The sequence below is a fragment of the Phascolarctos cinereus genome, unplaced genomic scaffold (assembly GCF_003287225.1).
Source record: "Phascolarctos cinereus isolate Bilbo 61053 unplaced genomic scaffold, phaCin_HiC Scaffold_2;HRSCAF=192, whole genome shotgun sequence".
Lineage (NCBI taxonomy): Eukaryota > Metazoa > Chordata > Mammalia > Diprotodontia > Phascolarctidae > Phascolarctos > Phascolarctos cinereus.
The window spans coordinates 147,038,456-147,050,835 of record NW_027555625.1 but is presented as its reverse complement, the minus strand read 5'-3'; the positions used below and the strand labels follow the sequence as shown (position 1 = coordinate 147,050,835).

The following is a 12,380-nucleotide window of genomic DNA, read 5'->3' as shown; positions in this document are numbered from 1 at the left end:
GACTGGCTCGTTTGTTTTGCCTTTGTGTGTATTCCCAGCGCTTAACTGTGCCTGGCACTTAGTAGGCAATTAATAAATGATCATTAACTGACCTGTCGCCTGAGGCGGAGAGGAAGGGTTTTTTATAGGCGCCCCCCCTTGTGCCTCCCCTTCTGAGACGCCCTCTCTTTTACTCTACACATCTTGTATTACCTAGTCATTTACATGTAGATATGTAGTGGTTAACATACAGATATCTCGTTTTAACATGTCTGTATCTAGTTATTTACCTAATTATTTATACGTATATTTGTTATTACCTAGTTATTAACATGTTTCTATCTTGTATTAGTTACATTTATATCTAGTATTACCTAGTTATTTACACGTATATATCTGCTATTACCTAGTGATTTACATGTATATATCTACTATCAATTAGTTATTTACATGTATATGTTTAGTATTACCTAATTATTAACAAGTATATATCTGGTACTATGTAGTCGTTTACATTTTATCTCACCTCTTCGAATGTGAGCTCTTCAGGGCAAAGACTGTTGCCTTTCTTTGTATCTCCAGGGCTTAGCAGAGTACCTGACTCCTAATAAGTGCTTAATAAATGCTTTTTAATTGATTGATGGGGAGGGAGGAAGAAAGGCAGGGGGCAAGCAGGCTTCAAGTGATGGGCACAATGACAAAACATCCTATATATCAGGTATACTTTAATTGATGATATAACGTCACCTTTAACCCACTTCCTAGGAACATTTGAGGGGAGGTGTTTTAGAGTCTGATTTTTCAGGAGTTAGCTGTGGACTTCACATCAGAGAAGTAAGCCTGAGGGAGCATGAGTCCTGGTATCATGCTTCCCCAAAGGCCTCAGAATCTATTATTCAGTACAACAAATATTAAACACTACTATATGAAAGGCAGTGAGGATACTGTAGGGAATGTGGTTGGGAATGTTGCTTCTGCATATCACTATTCAGGGTGATGAGTAGCTGCTAGGGTATTCACAACTGTAGGCCGTTGCCAAGGAAATGTGGGGAATGGGAGATGTAATTAGGGGCAGAAACTCACGTGGGGAAATTGCTCGCTCCGGATAGGCTGTAAACCCTGCAATACCCAGCCAATGGGGAAATAGGGGAGGGAACTGGCATTGGGGCATAGGAATAAAAAACTGCTCTCCCTTCGGTAAGGTGTGCCCACACATGGGATACCCGGCTGTTAATAAAAAGTTTTTCTGGTTCACCAGTGGCTTCTTGGAACTTTTGTTGCTTACAATACAAAACCAAGACCAATCTTAGCCCTTAAGGAACTTAACACTTGTGGGGTGGGATTGGGTAGGGAATAGAATATATAAGCAATTAATTATATACATGATTATGGAGGGAGCGAGCACTAAAAAGTAGGGAGACCAGGAATGGCTTTCCATAGGAATTGACACATGAGATAAGACTTAACAGAAACTAGGGTCTCTCACAGGCAGAACTAAGGGAGTGAATTTCAGGCAGAGGGGACATAGTTTGTGCAAAGGCATGGGAGGTCTAGACCGAAAAACCCAAACGAAATCCCCAAATATGGAGAATACAAGACTTGGGGTGTGGGGCATGCTAGCCTTTACTTGAAAGGCTATGTAGAAAGATTAGACTTTGGCACTTTGCCAAAAAACAACTGCAGCAATAAGATATGGGGGATGGGCGGAGTTTTAAAGAGATCATGAGAATATTTCAACTCATTTTAAGGGAATACTTACTTCCCAGTGACAGTTGTCAAATAGTGAAGTGGACTCCCTTAGAAGGTAATGACTTCCCCTTCATTAAAGGTCTTCAGCAAAAGGCCAGGTTATCACTTGTTAGGAACAATGTGTGTGTGTGTAATCGAAAGGATTACGTACTGCGCAGATTCAATTTAGGTTCGGATCTCAAGATATAATGACAGATACTCAGGACAAACTTAACAAATAATCACATTTATTTACAATGATCAATAATGATTAAAAACCACATAAAGAATAAAGGTAAGAATAGCATTCAATGCAATAAGTAATAATCAACATAAAGGAAATAAGAATAAGAAAAGAAAGGATACACACTCACTGAGCAGGTGAGCTCAAATACCTAATAGACCCGGGGAGACTGGAGAACCGCCAAAAGGTCTGGTCAGGGAGGCAATGAGGAGCGTCCTACCCCGGAACACAGCGAAAGCCGTGCACGCGATCCGCTTCTGGCAAAGAATCGGAGTCCTTATCTTTGCAACCAAAGTCTCCAAAATCTCCCTTTCCAATGACCATTTTTATGTCCATGTAAACCAGGGAAAAACAATCTCGATGTCTTGTTTTGTGTATGTCTGCTTGTTGAGTACTCAGATCCAGGGTACGTACACATTCTAACAATGGTTGGAGCTTGATCAGAGCTCCAACTACCTGTTTATTGTGTAATTGTCCAAGGAGTGATCAATTCCTTGGACAATTACATGCTTTTCTCAAGAAGAATGTTCCTTGAGATAGATTGTTTTCCCAGGTAACATTGTTTAGTTGTCACTTAATGTTCCAGTCTCCTTGATCCTGGCCACTCTTTGATGACTCCATTTTGTCCTTATGTCAGGTCATGAGGCAATTACACCATTAGGTCATAAGACGGTTACACAGGGGGCTGGGGAGGATCTATCCTCCTCAGTTTCCCTTACAATATGTTGGGAGTTTTTTTGGTGATTAAGTGATTTGCCCAGGGTCACACAGCTAGTTAGTGTCAAGTGTCTGAAGCCACATTTGAACTTAGGTCCTTCTGACTCCAGGGTCAGTACTGTACCCACTGTGCCACCTAGCTGCCCTGAAGATATTCTTAAAATATAGGTTGTACTAAATAAATGCCCCTGAGGTCTCTTTCAGCTCTGAAATTTTTTGGCTCTGAAATTGTCAGCAAAAAAATCAATAATTTATTAAATTTTTGCTTTTTATCAGATTAGCAAAATAGCATATTTTGAGATAACTTTAGTATATCATCATGATTATATCTTGTCCCCTATACAATTTTGTAGTCTGTATTTGGAAAGCATCATCAATATACACCATTTGGTCAAGTGGTCTGTGTTCTCCCACAATACATGTCATTATTCTTTGATTGCTTTTTTTTATTCCCAATAAATTGCTCCCCACCATGTTCCCACACTCTGCTTTGTGGATTTCTATAAGGTATATATAATTTTAACATGGTGTCACTCCCAACTCTAATCTCAAATACTCAATACTTTTGAACAAGGCATATAGTTCCACAACCATATCCAGGCAGGTCACCTGCTTCCCCAGAAATCATTTAGACAATAAACATTTATTAAGTGCCTACTATGTGCCAGGCACTGTCCCAAGCACTGGAAAAAAACAAAAAGGAAAAAAGACAGTCCCCATCCTCAAGAGTCTTACAATCTAGCTGGGGAAGACAACACAAAAAAGGAAGCTGAGAGGAGAGAAGGTACCACCCCTGGTGGAGAAGTCAGAGAAGTGGGACATGAGGAGTTTCTGGACTAGGTGGCGCCCTTGACAACCTCTGTTTTCCTCTGAAGATCCTAAAGTGAATTCAGTCTGACAAACTAATTAAACATTATACTGTTTTCTACCCTCAAATTCCTTGCCACCTTGTCTTATCCCTTCTCATCACTTTCTAAACTCAACCCCTCCCCCCACCAGTTTTCTCCTCTTCTACTCATGTGCAGCTTAATACCCCCTGGAGGAAGTCATATAATTGTGCTAACTGGTTCCACCACAAAACTTATCAAATCTCAACAGAGCTCACTGTTGCATGGCAATAATTTTACTTTTCCCTGATTGATTCTCTATGACACCCATCACAGTGTTTGTTCCAAACCTTTTCTTCTCAAGCTAACTACACTAATATTAATGTGTTAATAATGCATATATATTAATCTATCACAATTTTTAAAATATTTTGATAATTATATTTCAATGTAATTGGTTTCTTTTGAATTGGTATGTATTTTATTGTATAGATTTTAAAGTATTTAGAGGAATCCAAAGGCTTTATCAGACTGCCTAACAAAAAAAGTTTAAGCATCTTTGGTGTAGCAGAACACTCACTGGATGTGGAAAAAGAGAACTTGAGGTCTTGGACTACTTCCTATTCTCAAGATCATTTACTTAACCCAGGGGTGGGGAAGGTGTTAGGTCCTTAAGTGGATTTGACTGAATCCAAATTTTACAGAATAAATCCTTTTGTTTTTATTAATACATTTTTGTTCATCTTTTATATTTTTATTTTATTTTTAAAATGAATGTATTTAAAATACCAAAGAATAAAATAAGTTTCAATGAAATAATCCTCCCAGATTGACTGATACAATTAGAACATCAGTACATCATAAGGGCTAAACTGATGACTGCTACACTCATTATTTAGGTCTAACTTCCCCCGCCTGACTGGTGCCACTACCGGCTGGTTGTTGAGAATTTATGGGGGTCCAGTATGCCAGTCTGTTACCAGCTTTTGAGAATGGCACATTGTGTTTCTGTTTGAAGTGGAATTTGTGAATAGTTGCACAGCTCAACAGTATTTTTATTTCTGTCTGTTTACCTGCCCATCATGTCAAAGAAGACCAAAAGAACACTAAAGGAAGAAAACAGATTTTTTTAATGAGGATTGGAAATTGCAATATTATCTTGTTTCTGCTAAAGATAAGATAATTTTCTTGTTCTGTGATACTGCAATATCAACATTAAAGAAATTCAATGCTTATCAGCATTATAACACTTATAAGGACCACAAATATTTTAAATTTAGAGGGAGAGATGCAAAAGGTTGTATTGCAGAAATTAAAAGATGAAAAACAAAAGCAAAGACAATTCTTTCAATAAGTAATAATGGAAATAATGCCAGTGAAGCAACTTATAAAGTAGCTTATATCCTCAGGATAAAAAGGGAAGCCATTCAGTGATGTAGAAATCGTGAAAGAATACTGTTGAAGTTGTAGGATGCTTAGACCCCGAAAACATTTCAAAGTACAAACAATTGCCTCTTTCAAGAACTATAACTGACTGGCAGCATGAATTGTCCTTCAACTTAACAGAACAACTTCACACAATTTAAAAGGAAAATAAATATTATTCAATCATTTTGGATGAATCAACTGATATTACTGACTCAGCACAGGTTTTATACTTCATTCGGTTCATAAAAGAAGATTTTCTTTGCTAGGAAGAGTTACCCGCTTTGGGCATTCATGCAAAAAGAATACAGGAAACACATATCTTCAACAACTTTCAAAATAAATGTCATGAAGTTGGACTGAATTTGGTAAATTTAGCAAGTGTATGTACAGACGGTGCACCTTCCATGACAGGAAAACATGAAGAGTTTATTGCACAGACTAAAAAAAAAGTGTTAACAGATCCAGACGCTCTTATTTGTTTTTATTGCATCTTGCATCAGCAAAATCTTTGTGTTAAAGCTACTATTTTAACTGATGCTTTGCAACAAGTTGTAAGTATTGTTAACTATATTTGTGCAAATGCAATCCGGCATCGTGAATTTTGTAACATGTTAAAGTTGAACAATGAGATACTATTTAGTGTGGATTTGCTGTATCATTCTAAAATGCATTTGTTATCCCAGGAAAAGGTGTTAGCCAAAATTTCATCTCTGCAAGAACAAATAGTTAAATTTTATGAAGAACAGAATCAGCAATGTGAATTATTGAAAGATTTCTATAGGAATGCTGCATTTCTGTGTGATATATCAAATCAAAATGACTTGAATATTTCTTTGCAAGGTAAAACTAAGTCTGCATGTGATATGTGGCAAAAAAAAAATCCAAGCATTTCCAAAAAAGCTATCTTTTTTCAAAACACTTCTTCAAAAGGAAATTTCAGACGAACATTTTCCCCAATTAGCAAAGCTCATTGATGAGCAAGATAATGAAAAGGAATCATTCAAAGAATACAAAGCTGTTATAGACTTATTAATTGGAAAATACAATGAAAGGTTCACTGACTTTCAGAATCATGACATCACACTCAAATTAGCATTTCAGCCTCACCTAGTTGATATTACCAAGGCACCTAAAGAACTACAGATGAAATTGATTGAGCTCTCTATAGATGACATTTTAAAGTCATTGTTTGACGCTAAGAAATATCCAATTGAAATATGGAAAAATGCAGTAGAATACCTATGCCTTGGGCAACATGCCTGAAAAATGCTTTCTTGCTTTTCAACTACTTATTGCTGCGAATCTACTTTCTCTTACTTAACCCAAATCAAGACGCCCTTAAAGCCGCAAATGACTGATACCCATCTAGAGGATCAACTAAAGCTGTGGACCTCCATGTTGCAACCAAATATTCAAATGCTTTCCAACCAAAAGCAGACACAACAAAGTCATGAAAAAGTTCGTTAACTTTAAAATTAACAAATAGTTTTCATTTTTTGAAATTATTATGTATATAGAGTTTTACAAAATAATGTACACTTTTAAGTACATCTAATTGACGTTTCTTGAATGCGGGACTAAATATTAATGAGAGCTTCCAATATGAAAAAGTTCTTTACCCCTGGCTTAACCTATATGGCCCTCAGGTCCTTTTGCAAAATGAAACCACTTCCCCTAGAAAAACCTGGAAGAGAACGCCGTTACCCACGGAGGCTGTTACCATGGTGACTAGCCAGCGCGGTGCTTTATGCGGAGTCTGACTTTTCTGACAATGTAGTTTGACAGGAGCTACCGAGAGCTTCTGCGCAGATGGATCCTCCATTCTCGACTCCGGAAATCCATTGACCTCTGGCTCTGAGACTCAATTTCCCAGCATTTCTACTTAGATCAGGTTTGTTTCTAGTGCAGTGAGGCTCTTGAACTTGGGTTGCTAAGGCCCCTGGGAATGTAGGCTGGAAACCGGAAGTGAATGGACCCGAAGCAGGGCTGGAAATCGTAGTTCTGGGAAGACGTTGTCGTAGGCTTAGCGCCTCCAGGATGGGGACCGCAGCGGCTCGGCTCGGGGCGGAGAGCCGGTGTCTCTGGGTCGGGGCGAAGAGGGTCAGCTGGAGAGGTGAGGACCTGAGCGAGGACAGGTGTCCGTCTGAGCAGCTTCGGGGGAGGAGAGAAGCTCTGCGGAGCGTTCTGGGGCCGGGGAGAAACCCCTCCGGGATGTGCGATGTAGGGTCCGTCCGGTGGCCAGCTTCCATCCCTCCCGGGGACTTCTACCCGTGGGGTCTGGTGACCTCCTGCCTACCCGCAGCCTCGGGCCATTCATACCCGGCCATTCACATGGGTCGAAGGGGTGATCCAGATGAGGAGGACGCGGAGCAGGCAGTGTGGCCAGGGAGATGACCCGGCACCAAAGGAGAGCAATTGGAATCAGAAGCTGAGGGCTTCCTGGAGGAAGTGGCATTTGAGCCCTCCCCTCTTTTCCTCTCCTTCCTCTCCTCTCCCATCTCCTTTCTCTCCATCTCTCTTCTCTTCTCTCTCCTCTCTCTCCACTTCGCAAGTTAGTTTCCTCCTGTGTAAAAAGATCTAGTCGAACTAGATCTGGGGTTCTTAACCTGGAGTGCATGTGGAGTCTGTGGATAGATTTCAGAGGGGCCCCTATGTACTTGGATGGGGAAGATATTACATCTTTATTTTTTGCTGTCCTTTGTTGTTGTTGTTGTTTTGTAATCCTATGTACTGTATTTTTTTTAAATTTTATGCATTTAAAAACATGATTCTGAGAAGGGGTCCATAGGCTTCACCAGACTGCCGGAGGAGTCCATGACACAAAAAAGTTAAGAACCCCTAGACTAGATAATCATTAAGGGTCCTTCTAGTTCCCAAGAAGAGTTCCACAGTGGCAAATGTGGAAGGAGAGACAAGTCGGTTTTTCCATGGTCCAAAGATGGCACAGGGTAGTCAAGATGGTCACTTCACCCCTGTCCCTATACACACACATTTTCCCATTGATTTTAGGGTTATGGAGAGGGGGGTAAGGATCTTTCACAGGTGAGGGTGGCAGGGGATGCAATGTCTTCAGGTAAGGGCCAATTCCAGGGAAGACTGAAAGGAATGTGAGAAATAAATTTAGGTGAAAGGGAAGTTTGCTAGTCATAGGGTGTGGATTCCCCCGGAGAAAGAGATAATAGATTTAATTACAATTCAAAAGAGAGAGGATCAACTAAGAAAAGTCCTTTGCATTTGGTGGTGTCAGAAGACATGACATTAACCCATGACAGAACAGTTTCTGTAGAATGGTGAGAGGGAGCAAAACCATCAACTCTCATCAACTGTGTGTTTGTGCAGCTTCTCCAGACACAAACTACCCTAAGCCACAACTTTTCTTATTAGCACAACACCCATTCCTGCATCACTGTGAATGGCTTCCCCTGTCACCTGATCTCATTGCTGTGGGCAGAAGCTACATCTTTCCAAGTCAGAGTCTGACCTTCAGTGGGACCTGAAAAGTTAGCTCCTTTGCCCAAACAAAGTTTGAAATTGGATGAATCATTGAGATTGAGTGGAGAGAACACTAGACTAGGGAAGCCAAGTCGTGTCCCATCTGAACAGATTTGGCTATGTGATTTTTGGCTCAATTATTTAACCTCTGACCATCAGTCTTTTCAGCTGTAAAATGAGGGAACTGGGTTAGATAGTCTCAAAGATTTCCCACCCCCACTCCCAGCTCTAACATCTTTTGATATTTTATGACTTGCAAATTTATTGGGCTGCTACTTTTGAATTCTCCCCTTACCTTTGTGAGACTTCCACTCTGGCCACTCTAGCATCTTCAACTGTCCTATCCAAACCTGTCTTCCCTTGAAGTGCTCACTCCCTCTCCTTTCCCTGTCTACCTAATACATTTAGAAATACATTGTTTTACATACCATACTGAAAGTAACTGTATTGTGCCCATTTGGTTATTACTGTCCCTCCTCAATCCCGAAGTTTAAAAACATATTTTGATGGAGCATTACTTTACAAAGCAATTTTTCACAACTACCCTATGTGGCAGGTGCACATGTTATCCTCATTTTAAAGAGGAGGAAACGGGCTTAGAAAGGTAGTGCCTTGCTAGGGTCATACTGTTAGTAAGTTGTGATTGGTACTTGAACCCTGCAACTCTGATTCTTTCTACTACACAAGACAGTTTCTCAATATTTGTGGGTTTTTTTTTAAAGCTTGTGTCTCATTTCTTGCTTCCAGTCTAATCATAAGGAACTGTCACCTATTATCTTTTTTTTTTTTGGGTGAGGCAGTTGGGGTTAAGTGACTTGCCCAAGGTCACACAGCTAGTGGATTTGTCAAGTGTGTGAGGGCTGATTTGAACTCAGGTCCTCCTGACTCCAAGGCTGGAGCTCTATCCACTGTGCCACCTAGCTGCCCCATTGACCTATTATCTTTGGCTCCAAAAGAGCCTTGAAATGAATAGAATAATATGCTTTATATTTTCAAAGAGCTGAAACAGCTCCAGCCCAGATGCTGGCTGGCTATTTCTAAGCTGACACCCTCCCAGCCTGACAAAGTACATAGAACTGAAAATCTACTTGTATACTGAAAGCATACTTGTGCTTCCAAAGCAAATGGTGCCAGCAGCTTGCCTTTTACTTTTAAATATTCTTGCTAGTGTGAACATTTATTGTATAATGTCATTTATTAATTGAAAGCTTTCGGTTACTTCCAGGCCTCCTGAAAACAAATGCTTTGCTTTTGTTTCTTCAGAAATCTTTATTACTAAGATTGCTGGTTTTCTTGGGGATAACAAATCTTAGAATTTTAGAGCTAGAAGGGACCTTAAGCATCATGTTATCCAATGCCCCATTTTACAGAAGAGGGAACTGAAGTTCTGAAGGATTTGTTCATGTTCACATAAGCACAGTTAACAGCAAAACAAGGATTTTATGTCAGGTTTCCTGTCTAGAAGAGATCCCCTTCAAAAGTCCTATAGCTACACAAAAATGTGTATGAGTAATAGCTGTGTCCCCTGACTTTCCTGAGTGGTGTTAATTCAATTCTTTTCTCTAATTGGAGAAATTTTAGGCTCCAGTTTGCACATCCAGATGCAAGATGCTAGATGTGGTCTATCCAGAGCAGAGCATAGTGGGACTAGAAACCCCTCCTCTCCCTCTCCTCCCCCCACTACTCCTTGTTCCAGATGCTCTTCTTCTGTTCATGAAGCCTAAGGGAAGTTCAATGCCATAGCCACTAGTTGTAAATGGCAGAACCAAGATTCAGTCTCACATACTTTGACTCTAAGTTCAGTACTATTTCTACTTCACCAGGCCTCCTCCCTATCCAAGGTATTCAGAGTTACCCTAGAGAGGTGCGAGGCCAGGGGGAGGCATTTCACCTTGTCCTTAGGGGTGGGTGACCATGGAGAGGGTATTAGTAAATTTCACTTGGCCAGTGTCTACTCCTCTCATTCTCCAAGTGACCCTGGTTGTTACTGCCATCAGGCCTATTCAAAACCTCAGCCAGTCAGCTCCATCTACCCCAAGATAAGCTTGCTCAAGGGAAATGTCAATTTAGAAGAATTTTTTTTATAAGTACCTTTCATCCTTCCTACAAAGAAAGGGTTCCATTTTGTAGCTGAGCTAATCTTAAGTGGGTTCTCTTTCCATTCTCTCTCTTCTCCAGCCCATCTTTCATATAGCTAGTAAAAATCATCAGGTTTGACTATGTCACTCCCCTGCTCGAAAACCTTTGGTGGCTCCCTATTGCCTTTAGGATCAAGTATAAACACTGCCCCCTTGTAATTTGAGATGTCCTAATTTAGACCCGAACTGCCTTACCAGCCCCAGCCTCATCTCACACAGTTCTTCTTGGTTTATCTGTATTCCAGTGCATCACTCTCTGATTCCATCTATTTATGTCAGTCATCCTAAATGACTCCACTCCATCTGTTGAAATTCTTTTCTTCCTTCGAGACTTGGCTCAGGCACCATCTCCTACCTGAGGCTTTCTATAATCTCCTAGCTAAAAGTCCTCCATCCTCTAATGTTCCTAGAGTTCTTTAGAGCTTTCCTTTGCTCCTTTCATGTTCTCCCTTCTATTATGTATGCATGTCATTTCCCCTAGTGGACTGTAACCTTCTTAAGGAAAGGGATATGCTGTTTTTTCATATTGTACCCCTAATACCTAGGAAAATACCTTATACATAATATGCTATTAAAGTTTGAAGAACTGAATTCAATTCTCACCCTGGAGGGGTGGGCATAGTGCATATCTTCAGGTCTCTAATTAGGTAGGGTCTTGGGATTGAATCTACATTTCTCTCTGTGTATTAATCCTATCTATCTATCTATCTATCTATCTATCTATCTATCTATCTATCTATCTATCTATCTATCTATCTATCTGTCCATCCATCCATATCTGTACTTCACTGTTGAGGCTGCAGCCCTCCCTCCCTCAAATCAAAGTCTATTGCAAGTCATGTCATCATCTCCCTGATGTCATGACCCTCTTCGAGAACAAAGGACAACCACACATGACATAGATTCAGTCTATACCAATTCTAGGAGTTCTATTGATATTTAAGAACAGCCCATCGCTTTTCCCTGATGCTGTATTTAATGTACTTTTTTCCATTTCTGCGGAATCCAGAGGGTAGGTGATGTATTTTCTGGCTCCCTGATGCTGACTTTCTCCTGTCTGTTCTCAGCAGGTCTTGGTAGAATCTATTAGGTGTCCTACCTGGGGATCGAGAGGGTTGGGTTCCATTAATTCATTCAACTGACATTTATGAAACGTGTTCTATTTACAATGCTTACATTTTACAGGTATAAATTGGATTCCTGAGTAGAAGCACTTCATCTAGCAACAGGAATTCACCCTAGGATAAGAAGTACTCATTGGATCTTTAGGTGGTTTTATTTCCAGGAGGAAGCAAGGACTTGAAATATGCTCAATCAACTCTGATAGCAGATTCCTTAAAAGGAAATTATTCTATTGACTCTGGAGTTGGAGGAATCACTGACCATTCCACCTAGGAAAATCAGAATTTGAGTGGAAGCTCCACATCAGAGAACAGTGAGGAAGTGATTCCTCATGGATAGCGTGACCCATGTGCATGAGAAAGTAAGTGAGGGTGATCAAAGATTGTCAGAGGATAAGGAATGAGACTAATTGATCTTTCTCAGAGAGAAAGATGGAAACATAATAACTCATATAACACTTGACATTTTGGAAGCACTTTCACTTATTTTACCCTCACAACAACCCTTCAAAGGAGGGAGTTGTTATTTCCATTTTACAAATGAGGAAACTGAGAGTCAAAGAACTGAAAATGAGAGTTTGTTAAGTGGTAGAACTTTTAATTGAATTCAAGTCTTCTGACTGCAGTTTTTTTTTCTTCTATCATACCAGTGTAAGGCTGCTTGTAAAGCATAAGCTGGAAAGAGGAAGGTTAGCTTGGTTGCTGG

General features: G+C 40.1%; 1 protein-coding gene across 1 annotated transcript in view; it reads left to right on the top strand.

The window, feature by feature from the left end:
• The first annotated feature begins 6,726 nt into the window (after positions 1-6,726).
• Positions 6,727-12,380, top strand: part of LOC110209543 (uncharacterized) — a 41,084-nt gene continuing 35,430 nt past the window's right edge. Inside the window, exons 1-2 of the mRNA XM_020988171.2 lie at positions 6,727-7,036; positions 11,739-12,036. The gene's annotated coding sequence lies outside the window, so the exon portion shown is untranslated. The remainder of the gene's footprint in view (positions 7,037-11,738; positions 12,037-12,380) is intronic.